Here is a 23,286-nt window from a genome sequence, read left to right as displayed (position 1 = left end):
ACCAGAAGTGAAAGAGACATTCAGGTCCCAGTGTTCACTGCAGCACTATTTACAGTAGCTAAACATGGAAGCAACCTAGATGTCCATGGACAGATGAATGGATAAGGAAGTTGTGGTACATATACATAATGGAATATTACTCACTTATAAGAAGGAGTCATTTGAGTCAATTCTAATGGGGTGGATGAACATGGAGCTTATTATACAGAGTGAAATGAGTCAGAAAGAGAAAGATAAATATTGTATTCTAATACATATATATGGAATTTAGAAAAATGGTACCAACAATCCTACATGCAGAGCAGCAAAGGAGACACAGATGTAAAGGACAGACTTTTGGACTATGTAGGAGAAGGCGAGGGTGGGATGATTTGAGAGAATAACATTGAAACATGTATATTATCAGATGTAAAACAGATGATCAGTGCAAGTTTGATACATGAAGCAGGGCATTCAAAGCCAGACACACAAGGGATGGGGTGGGGAGGGAGGTGGGAGGGGATTCAGGATGGGGGAAAACATGTATGCCTGTGGCTGATTCATGTTGATGTATGGCAAAAATACACCACAATATTGTAAAGTAGCTGCCTTCCAATTAAAATTTACTTAATTACAAAAAAAGAACTTCTAAGATCCCTGTCCTCATAAGGCTTACCTTCTAGGTGAGGAAACTTAATATACAAACACACAAGATGATAGCAGATTGTAATAAGTGCTCTGAAGGAAATGAAAGAGGGCAATAAGCAAAGAAAGGCAGGGCTTGGAGTAGGAGCCAGAGGTAACCTGTAAACTACAATGTGAAGAATGAGAAGGAGCCAACTTGACAAAAACTGGAGGGAAAAGCATTCTGAGCAGAGGTAACTGCCCTGAGGCACAAGGAGTTGGTATTTTCAGGGACAATAAAGAAACCTGGAATGTAGAATGAATTAGTGCTATTGTTCACAAGCACAGAACTGCATTTCAGACAGTTGTACCATAGGACAGTATGGGAAGGATAGATGTTTCCCCCACAATTTCACACTCAGACAGGAGTACCTCTCACTCTTCTTATTTTTAATTTCTCATCCCTAAATTGACTAGAACTATTTCAAACCAACTTATGACAGCTTATATTACTTTTTAAGGTGTAATGAACTTTGGTGGTTACCTACCTGCAGTTTTGTATAATCTTTCCTTTCTTTTTGCCCTAAATTGACCTATTTGAATATTCAAAAAGTCACTTTTTAAAAAAAAAATTCTAATGTTCTGAGACATGAGATATCTGCTCTCATTTTTTCCCTACACAATCCAGACTTTTTCTTACCTTAGAAAAATCCACCTTTAATTTCCATCACATGCAAACTTAAAAGGGTTTTTTTCCCCTCTTTTTTAGCTTGCTCTTATCTATTTAACTAGTCTATGGTCACTAGAGTCACCTCCACATAGGAAGAGTTGGTATAGTGCACTTGGGTTTTTGAGGAGTTGAAAAGGACTCCACGTCCCTGAAACAGTATTGCCCATTAGCCCAACAGTTTGAATAAAATGTTTGCCTTTGTGACTTCTTTGGAGTGAATGACTGAGGACTCTTTCTTGCAAGCTTAGAAGAATAACCATTAACTCTTTGAAAAAGCCCTTTCTGAGGGATCAGCCACTGAAGAAATTATGAAAAAGGAATTGAACACCTGGGGATGGGAAATCAGAATTATATTTCTGGGATCACCACTTTACTTATTATGTGAATCTACACAACTTTTGCAGAGGTATATTGATTGATAGTAGGTTTCTGGATTCATACATATCTGTATCCTGATATGTACTAGGATTCAGACATACCCAGAATTCTGGTTCCACTGCTGACTAGCTGAACAAATCATGTAACTTCTATGATATTCATTTTCCTTATCTGTAAAATGAAGAAAACAACTGTATTTAAGTCATAAGGCTATTGAGATAATCAAATGAAATAATATAGTTAACTTATTTGGTCCAAAGTTAGCCCACAATGCAGAGTCATTATAGCTATTAAACTTCCTGAACTTTTTATTCCTATCTGTAAAAAGTGAACAAGATTTCCACAAATCACATGGGTACTGAGCTTTATAACCCTGTTTGTAAATAGTAATAGAATAGTTTAGAGATGGATACATAGAGAAGCAGAAAGTAATCACTGTAGATGAAACAATGCTATACCACCCAGCTCCGTTTTGTAACTGAAGAACCTATTCCTCCAGCTTTTGAGAGCGCTGACAGCAGATAGTTTTCAACTTTCAGCTCTTTCCAGAATTGCCTTAGCAGTGTCCAGTCTGTATCCCCCACCTCTGCCCAGAATGGAAAGGAAAATAAAAGTCTGGTCCTTTTGCTCAATGTGACATAACTTTAAAGAGTTACTTAATTTTAAAATCCCTATGGATCAGCTGAAGACTTACCTGAGACTACATCATAGCACAACTTCTCCTTCCCAAATTTACTTTCTTCCTTACCCTTTCTCATGTGGAGATCCCAAGAGAACTCTCCTATATTCTAATTTCTGCCTCAGTGTCTTCTTACTGGGAACCTGATCATCTGCCCTAACCCATCAAAAATTCTTCCTTTGGTCCTAGAGGTTGCCACTTCACTTTTGCTTTGAAATTAGTTACTGTGTCAAATTTATTTCCAAATATACCAGTTTGATCATATTTTTAGCTTGTGTTCATATAAATACAATCGTTTTTGAAGTAACCTCCTCACAGTAAATTAAATCAGAGACACAAAACACACAGACACATATACACACAAATGAAGTATTAGGTGGCAGACATCTTTGTAACCATAATCTAGATTTAAAACATTAAAATTTTATCAGTCATTCCGAAGCCCCTCCATTGTGTCATATCCTAATCACAATCTTCCTCCATCCTGACAAACTACAAAAGTGAAACAATTCCTCACACTTCTCTGTATTTTTATCACATAATTGTACATTCCTAAATGATATGTTCCTTCGGTCTGTTTTAATCTAACATTTCTCCTTCATTTATAAAAATTATCTCTTGGAACCAGAGCAAGGAGGCTGCGGGCAGCACCAGCAAGCACCTGGGCCCCAGCTATGCCACCTCGTTATGATGACCAGCGTGAATAAGACAGTGTACACCCTGCAGTCCTCCTGTGTGCTGAGCAGCGGCCTGCCGGCAGATGCACAAACTCGAGCCACTTTTAAGAGCCAGTTACCTGTTAAGTCCAAAGAAGTTGATGTTTCCAGACCTCATTCAGGAGCTTCAAAGAATGATGTTACAAAAATCATCAAACCGAGACAAGAGAATGGACAAGTGAAGGCTACAGATACCTCCAGAAGGAACCTCAGGAAGAGCTACAAACCATGGAGTAATCAGAAATCGGAAGAAGAGCTCAAGGATAAGAACCAGCTCTTAGAGGCTCTCAACAAGCAGTTGCACCAGAAATTGATTGAAACTCAGGGAGAGCTGAAGGACCTGACTCAAAAAGTAGAGCTGTTGGAGAAGTTTCAGGACAACTGTTTGGCAATTTTAGGAAGCAAAGGCCTCAACCCAGGTAGTGAGACCTTGGCATCACAGCAAGACTCCACCACAGATCACATGGACTCCATGCTGCTGTTACAAACTTCACAAGATGAACTGAAGCTTTTTAACAAAACAGCCAAAAAGCAGATGGAGGAGTTACAGGCCTTAAAGGTAAAGTTGAAGATGAAAGAAGACAGAGCCCAGTTCCTTGAACAACAGACCTTATGTAGCAGTCAAGTAAATGATTTCACAACAGCCCTTGAGGAAATGGAACAGCTATTAGAAATATGATAAAAAGCAGGTGGCCACATGGCTCTCTCTTGGGGATAGACTCTCAGAGGAAGCTACTTAGGACATCTGCTTCTTGGCCGTGATCTTCTAGGACTCACCATCCCCAGAATGAAAACAGTTTCTGCAGTAGGATTAAAGACAATTGATGTTGGAATGAAAATTCCTCCCTTAAGCAAGCATTCGTTCCCAGCCTTCAGACTGTCCAGCTCTCCTGAACCTCACAGTTCATAATTAGGGCCTACAGGAGAGGGGGCCTGAAAGCTTGGATCAGCCTCCTAGGATCAAAAAGCAGCACATCATTAGCATCAGGAGACTCTAAACCAGCCACAGCCAGAGAAGCCAAAATATGTGCAGGAAGAAACAGTGAAGCATACATGCTCCATGGGAGACATCCCTGAGGAGTCACGCCCCTTCCTAACTTGGAACACACTCTGTCCCATCCTGGCTGGGCTCTGTAACCTCACTGTAAATTTATGAACTGAAAGTTACCTGAAATGGCTTCATAATGGGTTAAGGTATAGATAGAAATAACATGTATGAAATAATACAACTTGGAGCTTTTAATCTAAATCATTTCTGTGTTTTTTTTATAAAGTGTTACTTTTAAATAAATAGTTCGGTAACTATTCAGACTGCAGGAAAAAAAAAAAAAAAAACAACTCTCTCTTATAATTTATCTCTTACAAAGTTAGACCATTCAACCTATAGTTTCCCATGGTCTGGAATTTGCTGATGGTACTTTCATGGTACTGTTTAATATAATCCTCTCTCCTTGTTATTTTCTGAAGGTGACAACTAGATCCAAAGTTTGATAAACTCAAATCTGATTCTTTTGGCAAAATACAACCTTGTTATGGGTCATGTTATATTCTTTCCTCAGGAGAGACATAAGTTCTGGCTATCTGTATTTTTGATGTTAGTAGCTCTTAATGCTTGATACTTACAGTTATTATTTTATTGTGTTTGAATATGGTGATATTCAAATTGTATCATTTCTGTTTTAATAATTAGTTGGATTATTTTAATAAAGACACACTTCTCCACATGTACCAATTGGTTACCTGGTAGGAAAATTTATATAAGAAGAGCAGGATAAATCCTCAAGCCTTTTCATTTACCAGAAAATGAACTGATTAGCTATTATGTTATTGAGATTATTGGTTATTTCATATTAATATCATTGTGCAATCTTGAATTTAAATATATTTGATAGTTTTTATATCATTTTAATTTTTATTCCTACTGAAGCTCAACTTGTCCCATATCTGTCCAGTGAGAGCCCTTACTTTGCTCCTGAATCCAGTTTGACAAGTAGTTTTTGTATTTTTAATAGATTCCTTGCTATATAATATAACCACACATTATAAGCTTATCATGTGTCTCTTCAACCCCAGACCTTTTCTCTGTGGAGAAATGTAATCAGCTTGTTTAAGTGGAAAATAGTATTTCAAAAGGGTTAACTATTGTTTCTAGCCATTTCAATAGACAGAAATAGGCTGATTCATGTTGATGTATGGCAAAAACCACCACAATATTATAAAGCAATTACCTCCAATTAAAACAAATGAATTAGTTAAAAAAATAGAAAATTTCATATATAATATAAGTGAATTGCATTTAAAATTATAATCATACATATTATATGTTTAAATCAAGAGTATATATGTTATATAAAATTATATATTGAGCTCATACATATCATATGATTTTACATTAGCATATATTATGTATGTAAGTTCCAGGAGTTGGTGATGGATAGGGAAGCCTGGCATGCTGCAGTCCATGGGGTCACAAAGAGTCGGAGACGACTGAGTGGCTGAACTGATATATAATTTTGTGTCAGTGTATATAATTATTCATGAGTTTATATCAATACTTGCAATTCAAATGCAATAGTATGGGGTTTTAGTTATCTTTTACTATATTACACCTGTATCTCCTTTCTGTAGGAAGAATCCTGTTTCTCAAAAACAGAGAATGATAGAAATCAATTATCATATAAATGTTCATTTGCTTAATCCAATAACACATAAAAGTCTCAAAATAGCAATACTAAAATTATTGCCCCAATATTATTAATGAAAATAAATTTTTATATATGTTTTCTACCTATGACCCATTCATTTTTTTTTTTTTTTTGACCCATTCGTTTTTAAATAATTGTGTTATCTCTACTATGGTATAACATACAGCCATTTTTTGGCTTCCCTGGTAGCTCTGCAGGTAAAGGATCCACCTGAAATGCAGGAGGCCCTGGTTCAATTCCTGGGTTGGGAAGATTCCCTGGAGAAGGGATAGGATACCCACTTTAGTATTGTTGCTTTTGCTTTTGTGTCGTACCCAAAAAATTCGTTGCTAAATGTCATGGAGCTTTACTTTCCACGTTTCTTCTAGGAGTTTTATGGCTTTAATTACTACTTTTAAGTATTTAATCAATTTGAGTTAATTTCTATAAGTAAAAGGTGTCCAAATTTATTATTTTGCATGGGCTTATCCAGTTTTCCCAACACCATTTACTGAAGAGACTGTCATTTCCGTATTGAGTATTCTTGGCTCCCCCATTCAAATATGAGTTGATTTTGTACTGTTCAGTTGCTAAGTTGTGTCCAACTCTGTGACCCCATGAACTGTGGCACACCAGGCTTCCCTATCCTTCACTGTCTCCTGGAGTTTGCTCAAACTCATGCCCATAATGATGCTATCTAGCCATCTCATCCTCTGCAGCCTCCTTCTCTTGCCCTCAATATTTCCCAGCTTCAGGGTCTTTTCCAATGGCCTGTACACATATGTTTATTTCTGGACTCTTGATTTTGTTCCATTGGTCTAATGTGTCTCTTTTTATATCAGTACCATACTCTTTCTACTACTATAGCTTTGTAATATAGCTTTGAAAATTTGTGGTCATTTTTAATGAAGTGTAGTTAATTTATAATGTTGTGTTAGTTTCAAGTACACAACAAAGTGTTTTTTTATATGCACATATATATTTTTTTCAAATTCTTTCCTATTATAGGTTACTACAAGATATTGACTATAGCTGTCTATGTTATATAGTGGGTCCTTATTTCTTATTTGTTTAATATATAGTAGAATGTATATGTTAATCCTAAACTCCCTACCCCTGCTATCTCTTTTGGTTACCATAAGTTTGTTTTCTATGAATCTATTTATGTTTTGTCAGTAAATTCATTTATATCATTTTTTAGAATCCACATATAAGTGCTATCACATGATGTTTGTCTTTCTCTGTCTGATTTACTTCACTTAATATGATAATCTCTAAGTCCATCCATGTTACTGCAAATGACATTATTTCATTCTTCTATGGCTGACTAATATTCCATTGTATATATGTACCACATCTTATTTATCCATTCCTCTGCTGGTAGACATTCAGGCTTCTTCCATGTCTTGGCTATTGGGAATAGTGCTACCATGAACATTGGGGTACAGATATCTTTTTGAATTAGAGCTTCTATCCTTTTCAGGTATATGCTCAGGAGTGGGATTGTTGGACCATATGGTAAATCTATTTTTAGATTTTTCAGGAACTTCCATATTGTTTTCCATCGTGGTTTCATCAACATTCCCACCAACAATGTAGAAAGTTTCCTTTTTCTCCAAACTCTCTCCAGCATTTATTGCGTGTATATATCTTAATGGTGGTCATTCTGGTTGGTATGTGATGATACCTCTTTATAGTTTTGGTTTGATTTTTTTAATAATTAATGTGCCTCTTGATCATCTGTATGTCTTCTTTTGAGAAATGTCTATTTTTATTATCTGCCTATTTTTGGATTGGGTTGTTTGTGTTTTTTAATATTAAACTGTATGAACTGTTTGTATATTTTGGAAGTTAATTCCTTGTTGGTAGCATCATCTACAAATATTTTCCCCTAGTCTGTAGGTTGTCTTTTCATTTTCTTTATGATTTCCTTTGCTGTGAAAGAGCTCCTAAGTTTAATTAAAACTGTTTATTTTTGTTTTTATTTCCATTACTTTAATAGATAGATCAAAAATATTGCTTTAATTTATATCAGAGTATTCTGCCTATGCTTTTTCCTCTAGGAGTTTTATAGTATCTGGTTTTACATTTAGATATTTAATTCATTTTGAGTTTGAGTTTACTTTTGTATATAGTATTAGAGGAGGTTCGAATCTTTTTTCTTTTACATGTAACCATCTAGTTTTCCCAGCACCACTTATTGAAGAGCATGTCTTTTTGTCCATTGCATATTCTTACATCCTTTGATATAGATTAATTAATCATAAGTTAGTGGTTTTATTTCTGGAATTTCTATCCTGCTCCATTGACCTATGTACCTGTTTTTGTGCCAGTTTACCATACTTTTTATTATTATTACTGTAGCTTTGTAATATAATTTGAAGTCAAAGAGTATGATTCTTCCTGCTCCATTCTTTCTCAAGATTGTTTTAGCTATTCAGAGTCTTTTGTGTTTCCATACAAATAGAAACCATGTGATTATCTCAGTAGATGCAGATAAGTTTTGCTAAAATTCACCATGCATTTGTGATAAAAATTCATCAGAATGTGGGCATAGAGGGAACATACCTCTACATAATAAAGACCATATATGACAAACTCACAACTAAAATCATACTCAGTGGTGAACAGATGAAAGCATTTCCTCTAAGATAAGGAACAAGACAAGGATGCTCACTCTCACCACTTTTATTCAACATAGTTTTGGAAATCCTAGCCACAGCAATAAGACAAGAAAAGGAAATAAAAGGAACTCAAATTATAAAAGAAGTAAAGCTGTCACTGTTTTCAGATGACATGATGCTATATATAGAAAATCATAAAGATGCTACCAGAAAATAATTAGAGCTCATCAATGAATTCAATAAATTTGCTGGATACAAAACTAATATTAAAAAATCTGTTGCATTTCTATACACTAACAACAAAATATCAGAAGGATAAATTAAGGAAATAATTCCATTTGCCATTGCATCAAAAATAATTTTTTAAACACCTAGGAATATGCCTAAGGAAGAAAAAGACCTATATTGTGAAAACTACTAAACACTAATGAAAGAATTGAAGATGACATAAATAAATGGAAAGATGTACCATGTTCTTGGATTTGATGATTCAATATTGTTAAAATGCCCATGCTACACGAGGCAATCTACAGGTTCAGTGCAATCTCTATCAAATTACCAGTGGCATTTTTCATAGAACTAGAACAAAACAACTTTTAATTTGTAACATAGTTTGAAATTAGGAAGTGCTGTATTTCCAGCTTTGTTCTTTCTTAAGATTGCTTTGACCATTTAGGGTGTTTTTTAAGCATATAAAAGAGTAGGACAAAATGATACTTGGTGTTTTGTAGACTCTTTGTACAGGCTTCCTAGATAGAGTCAGTTCCATATGATTTTTTTTTATTGCATTTTCTGATCATTTAACTCTAAAATCAGTTAAAATCATACTTCCTTTTCTTGAATACAATTAGTTATGTCATCCTATTTATTTGTGGTTTAAAGCATTACAAATAATCTGATAGCAATCTGTTATAAATTGCATTTCCTTTTTTAATATATTTTTTTTCTTTAAAACTCAGTAGTTTTACTGACGAAGACAGGTATAATGGCCTCTGTTCCAAACACCAAATGGCAAGTGTAGTGTGAGCTTGAAAGAATGCATTGTATCCTGTTTTGAGCAGTTGGCATGAAAAGTTAGAATAAAACCATCCATCTACATGCAGAAAGAATTTGTACATGTGCCCAGTCACTTCAGTCATATCTGACTCTTCATGACTCTGTGGACTATAGACCACAAGGCTCCTCTGTCCATGGGATTCCCTAGGCAAGAATACTGTAGTGGGTACCATGCTCTCCTCCAGGGAATCTTCCCAACACAGGTATTGAACCTGCATCTCTTACATCTCCTGCCTTGGCAGGAGGATTATTTACTGCTAACTCTATCTGGGAAGCATGTACAAAGAGTCTACAAAACACCAAGTATCATTTTGTCCTACTCTTTTACCTGCTTATAAGTCTATGGACATTGACTTTCTTACCATAAACATTCTTTTTTTTTTCTTTTGTGTGGGAATCCTGATAACTAAACCCAGGTTGCTTTGTCACAAGGGACAAACATAGCAGCTAGCATATTCATTAATTTAATTAGGACCTTGTTTACACTCTGGCTGTCAACCATAATTATTTGTTTATTTGAACTGCAGTCACCTGACTTCATTAAAAACATCAGTAGCTGCCAGTGAATGAAAGTGTGTTTGACTTTCATAATTAAGTGTAAATTTAAGAGGGTTGATTTCTAATAGGACAGGCAATGTTTTCACAAGATAACAGTGCTAATCAAGGACAAGGTCCTAGTTAAATTTAGCCTTTGATATAAGGTTAAAGATAGGACACTAATTAATGTAGATGCACTTTCTGATAATACTCTCCATTTAGTCTCAAAGATCATTGCTTAGCCCCTTACCTTTTTTTTTTTTCAAAGCAGAACAAGTTCAAATGAGCTAATGAAGGCCCTGAAGCAGGTTTCATAGGGATCATTTCACTCTGATGATGGTATAGTTATCCAATCCAACCTAGGAAAACTGATATTGATCAAAAAAATTAAAGTTTCTTCTTCATGTCAGCTCTTATCATTAATGGAAAAATTAAAGTATGGTAAAAAGAGAATGAGTTTAGACTCAGATTTAGAATTTGATTTCTGGTTCCATTACTTTTGAGCTGAGAGCTTGAACAAGTTATTAAAACTTTATATACTCAATATCATCATATGAAAAGTGGGTAATAGTAATATATTTTGTTCTCACATTAAAAAATGGATGAAGAAAATGTAAATTGTAGGGTGATGGGTAATTTCTTTGTATTATATACATATTTTTCCTAAGGTTCATTTATTGTAGAGTTTCAAAGTGAATATAAAAATGGGTCTTGAGTGTGGGTTTTGAAATATTTGTTAAATAAAGTATCTTATGTATAAGAATATCAAGCAATTAATATTTGCAATCTTATTTGATGCATGAAATTGAGATGGAAAGGAAGAATGAAAACCTTAGAGATTATATCCCATGTTCCAACATAATAACAATGTTAATTTAGTTCATTTTGAACTACACTGTCTCTTGTGAATTGGCTTGGTGAATAACTTTCTAAAAGTGATGTGACTATTTTACTTTAGCAGTTACAACATAGTCAACAGAACTGAATATTTTTATTAATGGGTTGGGATTATTCAGTTGCCTTAGGCTCATCCTTATTAACAGTAATCCTTGCTAATACAAACAAGGCCTGACTGCCAACAAAACTGCGAAGGAAGCCAAATTTGTCCTTGGATACTTTCCTATACCCATGCCCCCAACAGCATCTACTCCTCCGTTTTTGGCATACTGTCCTCACTACCCAATTGCCTATTTCCTAGTCAGCTATGGTTGTCACCTGGATGTCAACTCAGCTGATACCTAATCATTAGGGTGTTAGATAATAACCAGTTTAAGGCATATCTCCAGTCAGTTTTATTTGTGTTTTTTAAAGGGAGTTCAAGACAGAGAAGGGCGTAAAGAGATAAAATATAATGGTGACATGGCTGGTAGTAGGTTATATTATGTAGACAATTATGCACTCTGCTCACAGAATTTTCTTTTTCAGATACAAAAGGTATAGAAACTCAATTTGAATCTGTCCAGGACAAGGGAGCTATACAAGAAACAAACAAAACAAAACAAAACAAAAAAAAAAAACTTATGAAATTCCAATATTGACCTATTTTATTGTTATTGATTCTTTCTCATAAACATAGATCATATGGGGAAAAACAAATTAAATGCAGGCACTAACTCATTAAGTCATTATTAAACTTGTTTTTACTCTAAATTTGGCAATAACGGTTAAAGACAAATAAAAGAAGGAGTGGATCCTATAATGTTTTGAAACAGATATAAGGGAATTGTGCATCAGAGAAAAAGGAATCCCATTGGTGGTAAACAGCTAGCCATCTGAATATCATTTAGTACATGTCCAGAGCTAATGCCACACAATTCATTCAGTTATTTGAACTCATAACTGAGAACTCAAAAACAGTCCTGTATAAAGTAGGCAACCTTGGACCTTGCCTTATATACTGGTTTTCAGCTCTTAGCCTGATACAAAGGGGTCATCACACCAATGATCATCCTAGGGCCAGTTTCATTGACTCTCACAAGACAGACCATTTTAGTTCTGACAGTGGGAAGCTTCAAAGGACAGAAATAATGTCAATCAGGAGATTAGTACTATATGTCAAATATGCATGAGTGCCTGTATGCTCAATTGTGTCCAACTCTTTGAGACCACATGGGCTGTAGCCTGCCAGGCTCCTCTGTCTGTGGAACTTCCCAGGCAAGAATACTGGAGTGGATTGCCATTTCCTACTTCAGGGTATCTTCCTAATCTGGGGGCCAAACCCACATCTCTTGTATCTCCTGCATTAGCAGGGTGATTTTTTACCACTGTGTCACCTGGGAAGCATGATACAAATACACATATCAGTGAATGGATGCGGGTGTCAGTGAGCACACATAAACGTAAGTCATTATGTTACTGCCACGGGCCTTGCTTTACTCTAACAGGGTAGGTGGTTCACTGATTATTTAGTCACTAAAACAATCTACCTCTATACCTTTGGTACAAGAAGAAATAATTATTTTCCTAGTAGTATTTGGTAACACACAAACTATTAACCAGGAACAAATAAAATTTAAGTAGTTGGTAAAATCTATGTCTATTGTATTTCAATCAAGCTATTTTTCTCTCAAATACCCTATTTTGGGTATTAGAAAAGGAATCCAATAGTTACTCCAAAACCCAGGAAAAGAATATGGATATCTTTCTAAAATTTAGGGAATGCTATGCATACTGTGCTTCCTGGTGCTTAAGAACTCTTTCTCTCTCTCAGCACATACACACAAATCACATACAAACACACACACACATATACACACACATGTGCTAAATAGCAGAACTACAGGCTAGGCAACTAAGCCATCCTAACTCCTTTTCTTTCAAAATTCTTAATAACCACTGAACATGACATGCAGTTCTTGCATGCCTAACCATGCCACTTAGTGCAATTTAAATTGGTCAGAGAAGAATTTACAAGGGAAAAAATGGAATAGAACAACTAAGGTGTCATGATGGTTAATTTAATGTGTCAACTTGACTGGCTAAGGGAATCCTAGATAGCTGGTAAAACATTATTTCTGGGTGTGTCTGTGAGGGTCTTTATGGATGAGATTAGCATTTGAATTGGTAGTGAATAAGAAAGATCTCTGCCCCTCCCCCCCCCACACACACACCACCCCTTACCAGTATAAGCAAGCACTATCCAGTCTGCAGAGGTACAGGAGATTTAAAAAGTGGAGGAAGTACAAATTTTCTCTTTTCTTGACCTGGGATGTCCACCTTCTGCCCTCTGGCATTGTAGCTCCTTCTTCTCTGGCAGCTTCTTCACTCTCAGGCCTTTGGATTCAGACTGAACTGTACCATGGTTTTCCTGGTTCCCAAGCTTGCAGATAGCATATCATGGCATATCTCAGCCTCTATAATAAAAAATATCCTCTCATTTGTCTTTTTCTGAAATTTAAGCATCGAGATGAAGAGAAAAGATGCTGAAAAGAGTTGCCATTCATCCATTCCAGAAGAGGTTTCCCAACAGGACTGATAGAGGTTCCTACTTGCTTTCTGAATCAGAGATTCCCATCTCCCTTAGTGTTAGTATCACCAAATTGATCACTGCACATGACCACTAAGAATAAGAACTATAGTCTTCATTCTCCCTTATATTCATGGGTAGCCAGATGACCAAATCTGGGCTAAGGACAAACGATAAGGGGTGATGTATGAAATTTCTGAGATATATCATTAAAGTTATCAAACACACCCTTTCTTTCTCCTTTCCTCTATTCTATTATTTGGAATATGTTCAAAATGATAATATTTTGTGTACCAATTATATGGGAAACATCCTAGTGTTGGCAGAGCAAAAACAATGATTTTAGAGCCATGGATTTCTTACATCAAAATCATTAAAAATAGTAATTGATTTTAGAAGATTTTCACTAGAAATAGATGAATCACATAGGCAAAATGTTGGTAAATATATAGAATATTAGAACAAAAACAACAATAATAAACTTTATCTAACACTCAAAAGTAGAGAACATGAACTATCTTTAGTTATACAAGGAAGATTTACAAATTTGACTGAATACTGGGTCACAAAGTCCTTAACACAATTCAAATAATATGGAACATGCACACCACAGTCTCTGACTGTGATGTGAATAAATCAGAAACTAACATTTAAGATTTTTTTAAATTAACAAATGCATTGCTAAATAAATCATGGTTTAAAGAAAAAATTCCAATGGAAATAATGAGATTCTTATAGTTGAATATTAATGAAAGTACTATGCAAAGAAACTTTTTAAACAGAACTATGTGGGGAATAATATAACAAATTCCCTCATTATTAAAAAAAGTTAACACTTCTTCATTTTGTTTCATTTTTTTAAAATTTAAAAGCAAAGAGCATATGGGTAAAATTGGAGTTTTACTTTTCTTCCTCAAAAATCCAATGCTCCTTCTTACCTTCCTGAAAGCATCTTCTCTCATGCATGTAGCAAATATCTTAGAGGATTAGTCAGGGTTCTCCAGAGAAACAGAATCAATAGTATATCTCTATCTCTTTATTACTACTCTCTATATAGAGATTGATTGAAAGATTATTTTAAGGAATTAGCTTATGAAGTTATGGAGGCTAACAAGTCCTAAGATCTGCAGAGTGACTGGACAAGCTGGAGACCCAGAAGAATTGATGGCTTAGTTCCAGAAGAAGGCCAGCAGACTCAAGATACAGAGATATAATGTTTTAAGTTGAGGCTGAAGGCAAGAAAAAGAGTCAATGCCCATCAGACAGAAAAAAGATCAGCCTTTTTTTTCTAGACATTCCTTCCTTCAACTGGTTGGATGAGGCCAACCTACATTAGGGAGGGTAATCTGCTTTACTCACTTTATCAATTTAAATGTTACTCTCATCCAAAACACCCTCAAAAAATACTCAGAATAATATTTGAACAAATATATGGATACCACATGGCTGTGTCAAAATGACATAAGAAATTAACCATCATAGCAAACAACTGCATTTTTTGCTCTTATCTGATATATGTATCCAAAGTTGCTTTGTATATCTTTTAAAATTATAAATATATTATCACACTTTACATATAATTTTGCAACTTGCCTTTCAGTAGTAATTATATTTGGCTACAATTTTTATTGATACATTTATAAAGATCAAGTTTATTCATTAAGTCAGGTAATTTACTAAGTAAAATGAAGCATCAATTATCTATCTATCTATCCTCCAAGTTTTACATATATTACCATGAACTTCCAGATGTTCAAACTAGTTTTAGAAAAGGCAGAGGAACCAGAGATCAAATTGCCAACATCCACTGGATCATTGAAAAAGCAAGAGAGTTCCAGAAAAATATCTACTTTTGATTGATTGATTCTGCCAACACCTTTGACTGTGTGGATCACAATAAACTGTGGAAAATTCTTCAAGAGATGCAAATACCAGACCACCTGACCTGCCTTTTGAGAAACCTATATGCAGGTCAGGAAGCAACAGTTAGAACTAGACATGGAACAACAGACTGGTTCCAAATAGGAAAAGGAGTACATCAAGGCTGTATATTATCACCCTGCTTATTTAATTTCTATGCAGAGTACATCATGAGAAACGCTGCACTGGAAGAAGCACAAGCTGGAATCAAGATTGCTGGGAGAAATATCAATAACCTCAGATATGCAGATGACACCACCCTTATGGCAGAAAGTGAAGAGGAACTAAAGAGCTTCTTGATGAAAGTGAAAGAGGAGAGAGAAAAAGTTGGCTTAAAGCTCAACATTCAGAAAACTAAGATCATGGCATCTGGTCCCAAAACTTCATGGGAAATAGGTGGGGAAACAGTGGAAACAGTGTCAGACTTTATTTTTTGGGGGCTCCAAAATCACTGCAGATGGTGATTGCAGCCATGAATTAAAAAAAAAAAAAACAAAACAAAACACTTACTCCTTGGAAGGAAAGTTATGATCAACCTAGACAGCACATTAAAAAGCAGAGACATCACTTTGCCAACAATGGTCTGTCTAGTCAAGGCTATGGTTTTTCCAGTAGTCATGTATGGATGTGAGAGTCGGACTGTGAAGAGATCTGAGTGCCGAAGATTTGATGCTTTTGAACTGTGGTGTTGGAGAAGGCTCTTGAGAGTCCCTTGGACTGCAAGGAGATCCAACCAGTCCATCCTAAAGGAGATCAGTCCTGGGTGTTCATTGGTAGGACAGTTGTTGAAGCTGAAACTCCAATACTTTGGCCACCTGATGCTAAGAGCTGACTCATTGGAAAAAGACCCTGATTCTGGGAAAGATTGAGGGCAGGAGGAGAAGGGGACGACAGAGAATGAGACGGTTGAATGGCATCACCGGCTCAGTGGACATGAGTTTAGGTAAACTCTGGGAGCTAGTGATGGACAGGGAGGCCTGGTTTGCTGCAGTTCATGAAGTTACAAAGAGTTGAATATGACTGAGTGACTGAACTGAACTGAAGTGAACTGACTGAACTGAACTGAAGATAAGTTGGAAACAGGATCTGCTTTGTGCTACAAGATCTGACAGCAAAGGGTGGTAGCATATATCCCCCTTTCTAGTTCTGTGACAGATAAGACGTAAGCACTTCTTTCAGGCCAGACAACTGGATGTTATCAGGATTTTTCACAAATGCTACACTGAATTAGAGAGTATGCAAGCACTCCTCAATAGTGATACTAGAAGTGAGGGTAGCAAGTGTTTTCTTTCCCATTAGCGGTAACCTATGAAGACTGTACCTATGATGAGATTCTGGCTGTGGGGATGTTGCCTTTATTTCTGTCTGTGTTCTTATACTTACTATTCCAGGAATTGATTCTGTGAGCCAAAATGACAGCTTTTGACTGATTCTTTTTTCTGCTTAAACTGCCCAGAGCTTGTAATCTATTGGTTTAAATCAAAGACTCTAGTCTGTTCCATTAATTTATGTGTCTGCTTTTACTCCAGTACAATATCAAGATAGAAAAATAGATCAATGAAGCAGAGTAGAACACCCAGAAATGTACTCCCATAAATATAACCAACTGATCTTTGAGAAAGAGCAAAGTTGATACAATAGAGCAAAGACAGTCTTTCCAACAAATGGTGCAAGAAAAAAAAAAAAAAAAGAAAGAATCTAGACACAGACTTTTCAAACTTCCCAAAAAATAACTCAGAATGGATAAAGATTTAATGTAAAATGCATAGCTATAAAGCTCCTAGAAGATAAAAGAAAAAACCTAGATGATCTTGGGTGTGGCAATTCCTTTTTAGATACAACTTTAAAAGCACCATCTGTGAAGGAAATAATTGATAAGTTGTATTTCATTACAGTTAAAAATTTCTTTTCTGTGAAAGAGAATGTCAAGAGATAATAAAACAAGCCAGACAAAGGGAGAAATTATTTGCAAAAGACACATCTAATAAAATACTGTTATTCAAATATACAAAGAACTCTTAAAATTCAACAATAAGAAAACAAACAATTCTATTAAAATGTGGGCTAAAAAGCTTAACAGGTACCTCACCAAAGAAAGTATACAGATGGTAAATATGTGTATGAAAAGATGTCCTGCATAATACGTCATCAGGGAAATACTAATCAAAACAACAAGATACTACTATACACTGGAGAAGGAAATGGCAATCCACTCCAGTATTCTTGCCTTCAGAATCCTATGCACAGAAGAGTCCATGGGGTCACAAAGAGACACGACTGAGGGACCAACACACACACACACACACACACACACACACACACACACTCACATATTACTATACACTTATTAGAATGACCAAATGCTGTATCACTGACAAGACCAAATTCCAGCAAGGATGCAGAACGATAGAAACACTCATTCATTGCTACTGGGAATATGAAATGTTTCAGTCACATTGGAAAAACATCTTGCAATTTCACAAATGTAAAAGATCTATCAAAAGATCTCACAATTCCACTATATATCCAAGAAAACTGAAAATATATATTCATACCAACATTTGTACAAAAATCATCACAGAAACATCAATCATAATAGCCAAAAGTGAAAAAAACCCAAAGAGCTATCAGTTGATTAACAGACAAAATGTAGTATATCCACACAATAAAATAATATTGTCATAAAAAATGAAGTACTGATATAAGCCATAAATTGAAAGAACCATGAAAACATTATATTAATAGTAAATGAAAGAAGCCAGGCAAAAACAGGCTACATATGAATGATTAAATTTATGTAAAATTTCCAATATTGACATATACAATGGTTACCTAGAATGGCAGAGAAGATGGAATTGGGAGTTAATGAATATGATGTTTGTGGAGGGGTGATTAAATATTGTGTAATTAGTAATGATAATTATGCTCTGTGAATATTCTAAAATCAGAAAGAGTGAATTTTATGATATATGAAGTATAAATTATTATAAATTTATAAAATATAAGCAGCTCTAATATAATTTTCCAATACTTTTAACCTCACTCCTTCCAAAAGAAATTAAGATTTTGATTTATGGCTCTGATACATTGGCTCTTGTGTGGCGTGAGGGAATGCCCTCATTTGCTATTTTTCACATACAGAAAGTGAATTTCCCCAGTCTTGTTTATAAAACATCCCATTTGCTCCCCAGTGCTTTTAATCCTAACTGTTTTATACGCAAATGTCCCATAGATCCTGTTTGAGCTCTCCATTGTGTTTAATTCATACTTTGATATCATTGTCTTAACTAGCATAATTTAACATCTAGTGGAGAAACACACCTGTTTTTTTTCATTGTTATTCTTTCACTTTGTTTCTTGAGTTTGTTGAGATTTAAAAATTTATCTAATTAACATTTAGACTGAAATTTCATTTGAACTATATATGAACTTGTAGGTAAGAAATCTTTAACTGAGTTTTCTCATTTTTGAATATTGTATCTATAAGAATTGTGCTTACAGAATAAAAAGTATACTTCATAAACACTCACAAGGCATAGTTAACAATAATAACAAAAAAGACATAGGAAAAAGTTGTGGGAATAACTCTGAAGTTTGCTAATTACTTTATCCTTTATATTGAGTTCAGTTCAGATCAATTCAGTCTGTCAGTGGTGTCCGACTATTTGTGACCCTACGAATTGCAGCATGCCAGGCCTCCCTGTCCATCACAAACTGCCAGAGATTACTTGCTCATGTCCATCGAGTCCGTGATGCCATCCAGCCATCTCATCCTCTGTCGTCCCCTTCTCATCCTGTCCCCAACCCCTCCAAGCATCAGGGTCTTTTCCAATGAGTCAACTCTTCTCATGGGGTGGCCAAAGTATTGGAGTTTCAGCTTCAGCATCAGTCCTTCCAATGAACACCCAGGACTGATCTCCTTTAGGATGGACTGGTTGGATCTCCTTGCAGTCCAAGGGACTCTCAAGAGCCTTCTCCAACACCACAGTTCAAAAGCATCAAATCTTCGGCGCTCAGATCTCTTCACAGTCCGACTCTCACATCCATACATGACTACTGGAAAAACCATAGCCTTGACTAGACAGACCATTGTTGGCAAAGTGATGTCTCTGCTTTTTAATGTGCTGTCTAGGTTGATCATAACTTTCCTTCCAAGGAGTAAGTGTTTGTTTGTTTGTTTTTTAATTCATGGCTGCAATCACCATGTGCAGTGATTTTGGAGCCCCCCCCAAAAAAAGTCTGACACTGTTTCCACTGTTTCCCCACCTATTTCCCATGAAGTTTTGAGACCAGATGCCATGATCTTAGTTTTCTGAATGTTGAGCTTTAAGCCAACTTTTTCTCTCTCCTCTTTCACTTTCATCAAGAAGCTCTTTAGTTCCTCTTCACTTTCTGCCATAAGGGTGGTGTCATCTGCATATCTGAGGTTATTGATATTTCTCCCAGCAATCTTGATTCCAGCTTGTGCTTCTTCCAGTGCAGTGTTTCTCATGATGTACTCTGCATAGAAGTTAAATAAGCAGGGTGATAATATACAGCCTTGATGTACTCCTTTTCCTACTTGAAACAAGTCTTTTGTTCCATGTCCACTTCTAATTATTGCTTCCTGATCTATATATAGGCTTCTCAAGAGGCAGGTCAGGTGGTCTGGTATTTCCATGTCTTTCAGAATTTTCCAGTTTATTGTGATCCACACAATCAAAGGCTTTGGCATAGCTAATAAAGCAGAAATAGATGTATTTCTGGAACTCTCTTGCTTTTTCAGTGATCCAGAGGATGTTGGCAATTTGATCTCTGGTTCCTCTGCCTTTTCTAAAACCAGCTTGGACATCTGGAAGTTCACGGTTCACGTATTGCTGAAGCCTGGCTTGGGGAATTTTGAGCATTACTTTACTAGCGTGTGAGATGAGTGCAATTGTGTGGTAGTTTGAACATTCTTTGGGATTGCCTTTCTTTGGGATTAGAATGAAAGCTGACCTTTTCCAGTCCTCTGGCCACTGCTGAGTTTTCCACAGTTGCTGGCATATTGAGTGCAGCACTTTCACAGCATCATCTTTCAGGATTTGAAATAGCTCAGCTGGAATTCCATCACATCCACTAGCTTTGTTTGTAGTGATGCTTTCTAAGGCCCACTTGGCTTCACATGTCAACATGTCAGGCTCTAGGTGAGTGATCACACCATCATGATTATCTGGGTCATGAAGATCTTTTTCTGTACACTTCTTCTGTGTATTCTTGCCACCACTTCTTAATATCTTCTTCTTCTGTTAGGTTCATACTATTTCTGTCCTTTATCAAGCCCATCTTTGCATGAAATATTCCCTTGGTATCTCTAATTTTCTTGAAGAGATCTCTAGTCTTTCTCATTCTGTTGTTTTTCTTTATTTCTTTGCATTGATCACTTAGGAAGGCTTTCTTATCTCTCCTTCCTATTCTTTGGAACTCTGCATTCAAATGGGAATAGCTTTCCTTTTCTTTGCTTTTTGCTTCTCTTCTTTTCACAGCTATTTGTAAGGCCTCCTCAGACAGCCATTTTGCTTTTTTGCATTTCTTTTCCATGGGGATGGTCTTAATCCCTGTCCCTGTACAATGTCACAAACCTCTGTCCATAGCTCATTAGGCACTCTGTCTATCAGATCTATTCCCTTAAATCTATTTCTCACTTCAACTGTATACTCATAAAGGATTGGATTTAGGTCATACCTGAATGGTCTAGTGGTTTTACCTACTTCTTCAATTTAAGTCTGAATTTGGCAATAAGGAGTTCACTATCTGTGCCACCGTCAGCTCCTGGTCTTGTTTTTGCTGACTATATAGAGCTTCTCCATCTTTGACTGCAAAGAATATAATCAATCTGATTTCGGTGTTGACCATCTGGTGATGTCCATGTGTAGAGTCTCTCTCTTGTGTTGTTGGAAAAGGGTGTTTGCTATGACCAGCGCATTCTCTTGGAAAAACTCTATTTGCATTTGCCCTTTTTTATTCTCTACTCCAAGGCCAAATTTGCCTATTACTCCAGGTGTTTCTTGACTTCCTACGTTTGCATTCCAGTCCCCTATAATGAAAAGGACATCTTTTATGGGTGTTAGTTCTAGAAGGTCTTGTAGGTCTGCATAGAACCTTTCAACTTCAGCTTCTTCAGTGTTACTGGTTGGGGCATAGGCTTGGATTATTGTGATATTGAATGGTTTGCCTTGGAAACGAACAGAGATCATTCTGTTGTTTTTGAGATTGCATCCAAGTACTGCATTTCAGACTCTTTTGTTGACCATGATGGCTACTCCATTTCTTCTAAGGGATTCTTATTCACAGTAGTATATATAATGGTTACCTGAGTTAAATTCACCCATTCCAGTCCATTTTAGTTCGCTGATTCCTAGTTCACTCTTAGTTCATTCTTGCCATCTCCTGTTTGACCACTTCCAATTTGCCTTGATTCATGGACCTAATATTCCAGACTCCTATGCAATATTGCTCTTTACAGCATCAGACCTTGCTTCTATCACCAGTCACATCCACATCTGGATATTGTTTTTGCTTTGGCTTCATCCCTTCAGTCTTTCTGGAGTAATTTCTCTACTAATCTCCAGTAGCATGTTGGGCACCTACTGACCTGGGGAGTTCCTGTTTCAGTATCCTATCACTTTGCCTTTTCATACTGTTCATGGGGTTTTCAAGGCAAGAATAATGAAGTGTTTTGCCATTCCCTTCTCCAGTGGACCACATTCTGTCAGACATCTCCACCATGACCCGTCCATCTTGGGTGGCCCCACATGGCATGGCTTAGTTTCACTGAGTTAGACAAGGCTGTGGGCCGTGTGATCAGATTGGCTAGTTTTTTGTGATAATGGTTTCAGTGTGTCTGCCTTCTGATGCCCTCTTGCAACACCTACTGTCTTACTTCAGTTTCTCTTACCTTGGACCAGTGTATCTCTTCACGGCTGCTTCAGCAAAACACAGCCTCTGCTCCTTACGTTGAATGAGGGCTATCTCCTCAGGGCCACCCCTCCTGATCTTGAACGTGGAGTAGCTCCTTTTGGCCCTCCTGCACACGAACAGCCTCTGCTCCTTGGCTGTGGGTTTGCTCCTCTTGGATGCAGCCCCTGACCTCCAGCGGGGGGTAGCTCATCTTGGCCACCGCCCCTGACCTCAGGCAAGGGGTAGCTCCTCTTGGCCACACTTCTGCACGGTCCATCACAGCCCCTGCACTTCTGTGTTGTTGGTTGTTTGTTGTTGTTGTTGTTGTTAACCAGCAGATTAATCTGTTGGTTATATATATATAAAAAAAAGCATGCCCATTGGTAAAATTGAAATATATACTATAACATTATCCCTCTATGTTAATGGTTTCTTTATACTCTTATATTTTAATGATTAATAACTTCTGCATTGAAGAAACAGTTAAATTCAATGATTGTTTCTATTTTATTTATATACTATTTTCATTTTTGATTAAATGAAATAATCTTATTATTTTTGTTTCAAAGCATCGTGTATGATAGAAGCTCATTCTAGTTAAACTTTGTACATCTACTTTTACTTAATTCTGATTTGTGTAAAGTAGTATATTGAATAATGTTCACAACATATTAACTGCTTCTGGATGGTAGAATTTATGTTTATTTGTTTATAATATCTGTTGATTTATATGGTAGTCCTCAATTTGTTTTGTAATGAACATTTAGATTTAATGATTTATGACTTAATGAACATAGATTTAATGAAATCTATGTCAGAACCTCATGAACAGTATGAAAAGACAAATAGATAGGACACTGAAAGATGAACTCCCTAGGTCTGTAGGTGCTACTGGAGATCAGTGGAGAAATAACTCCAGAAAGAATGAAGAGACGGAGCCAAAGGAAAAACAACACTTAGTTGTGGATGTGACTG

The 23,286-nt window shown here is 36.2% G+C and overlaps 1 pseudogene; it reads left to right on the top strand.

The window, feature by feature from the left end:
* The first annotated feature begins 294 nt into the window (after positions 1 to 294).
* Positions 295 to 4,073, top strand: LOC110150394 (small kinetochore-associated protein pseudogene; annotated as a pseudogene).
* The last annotated feature ends 19,213 nt before the right edge of the window (positions 4,074 to 23,286 follow it).

Source organism: Odocoileus virginianus, chromosome X (assembly GCF_023699985.2).
Source record: "Odocoileus virginianus isolate 20LAN1187 ecotype Illinois chromosome X, Ovbor_1.2, whole genome shotgun sequence".
In the NCBI taxonomy this organism is placed as follows: domain Eukaryota; kingdom Metazoa; phylum Chordata; class Mammalia; order Artiodactyla; family Cervidae; genus Odocoileus; species Odocoileus virginianus.
This window is presented reverse-complemented; position numbering and strand designations above follow the sequence as displayed.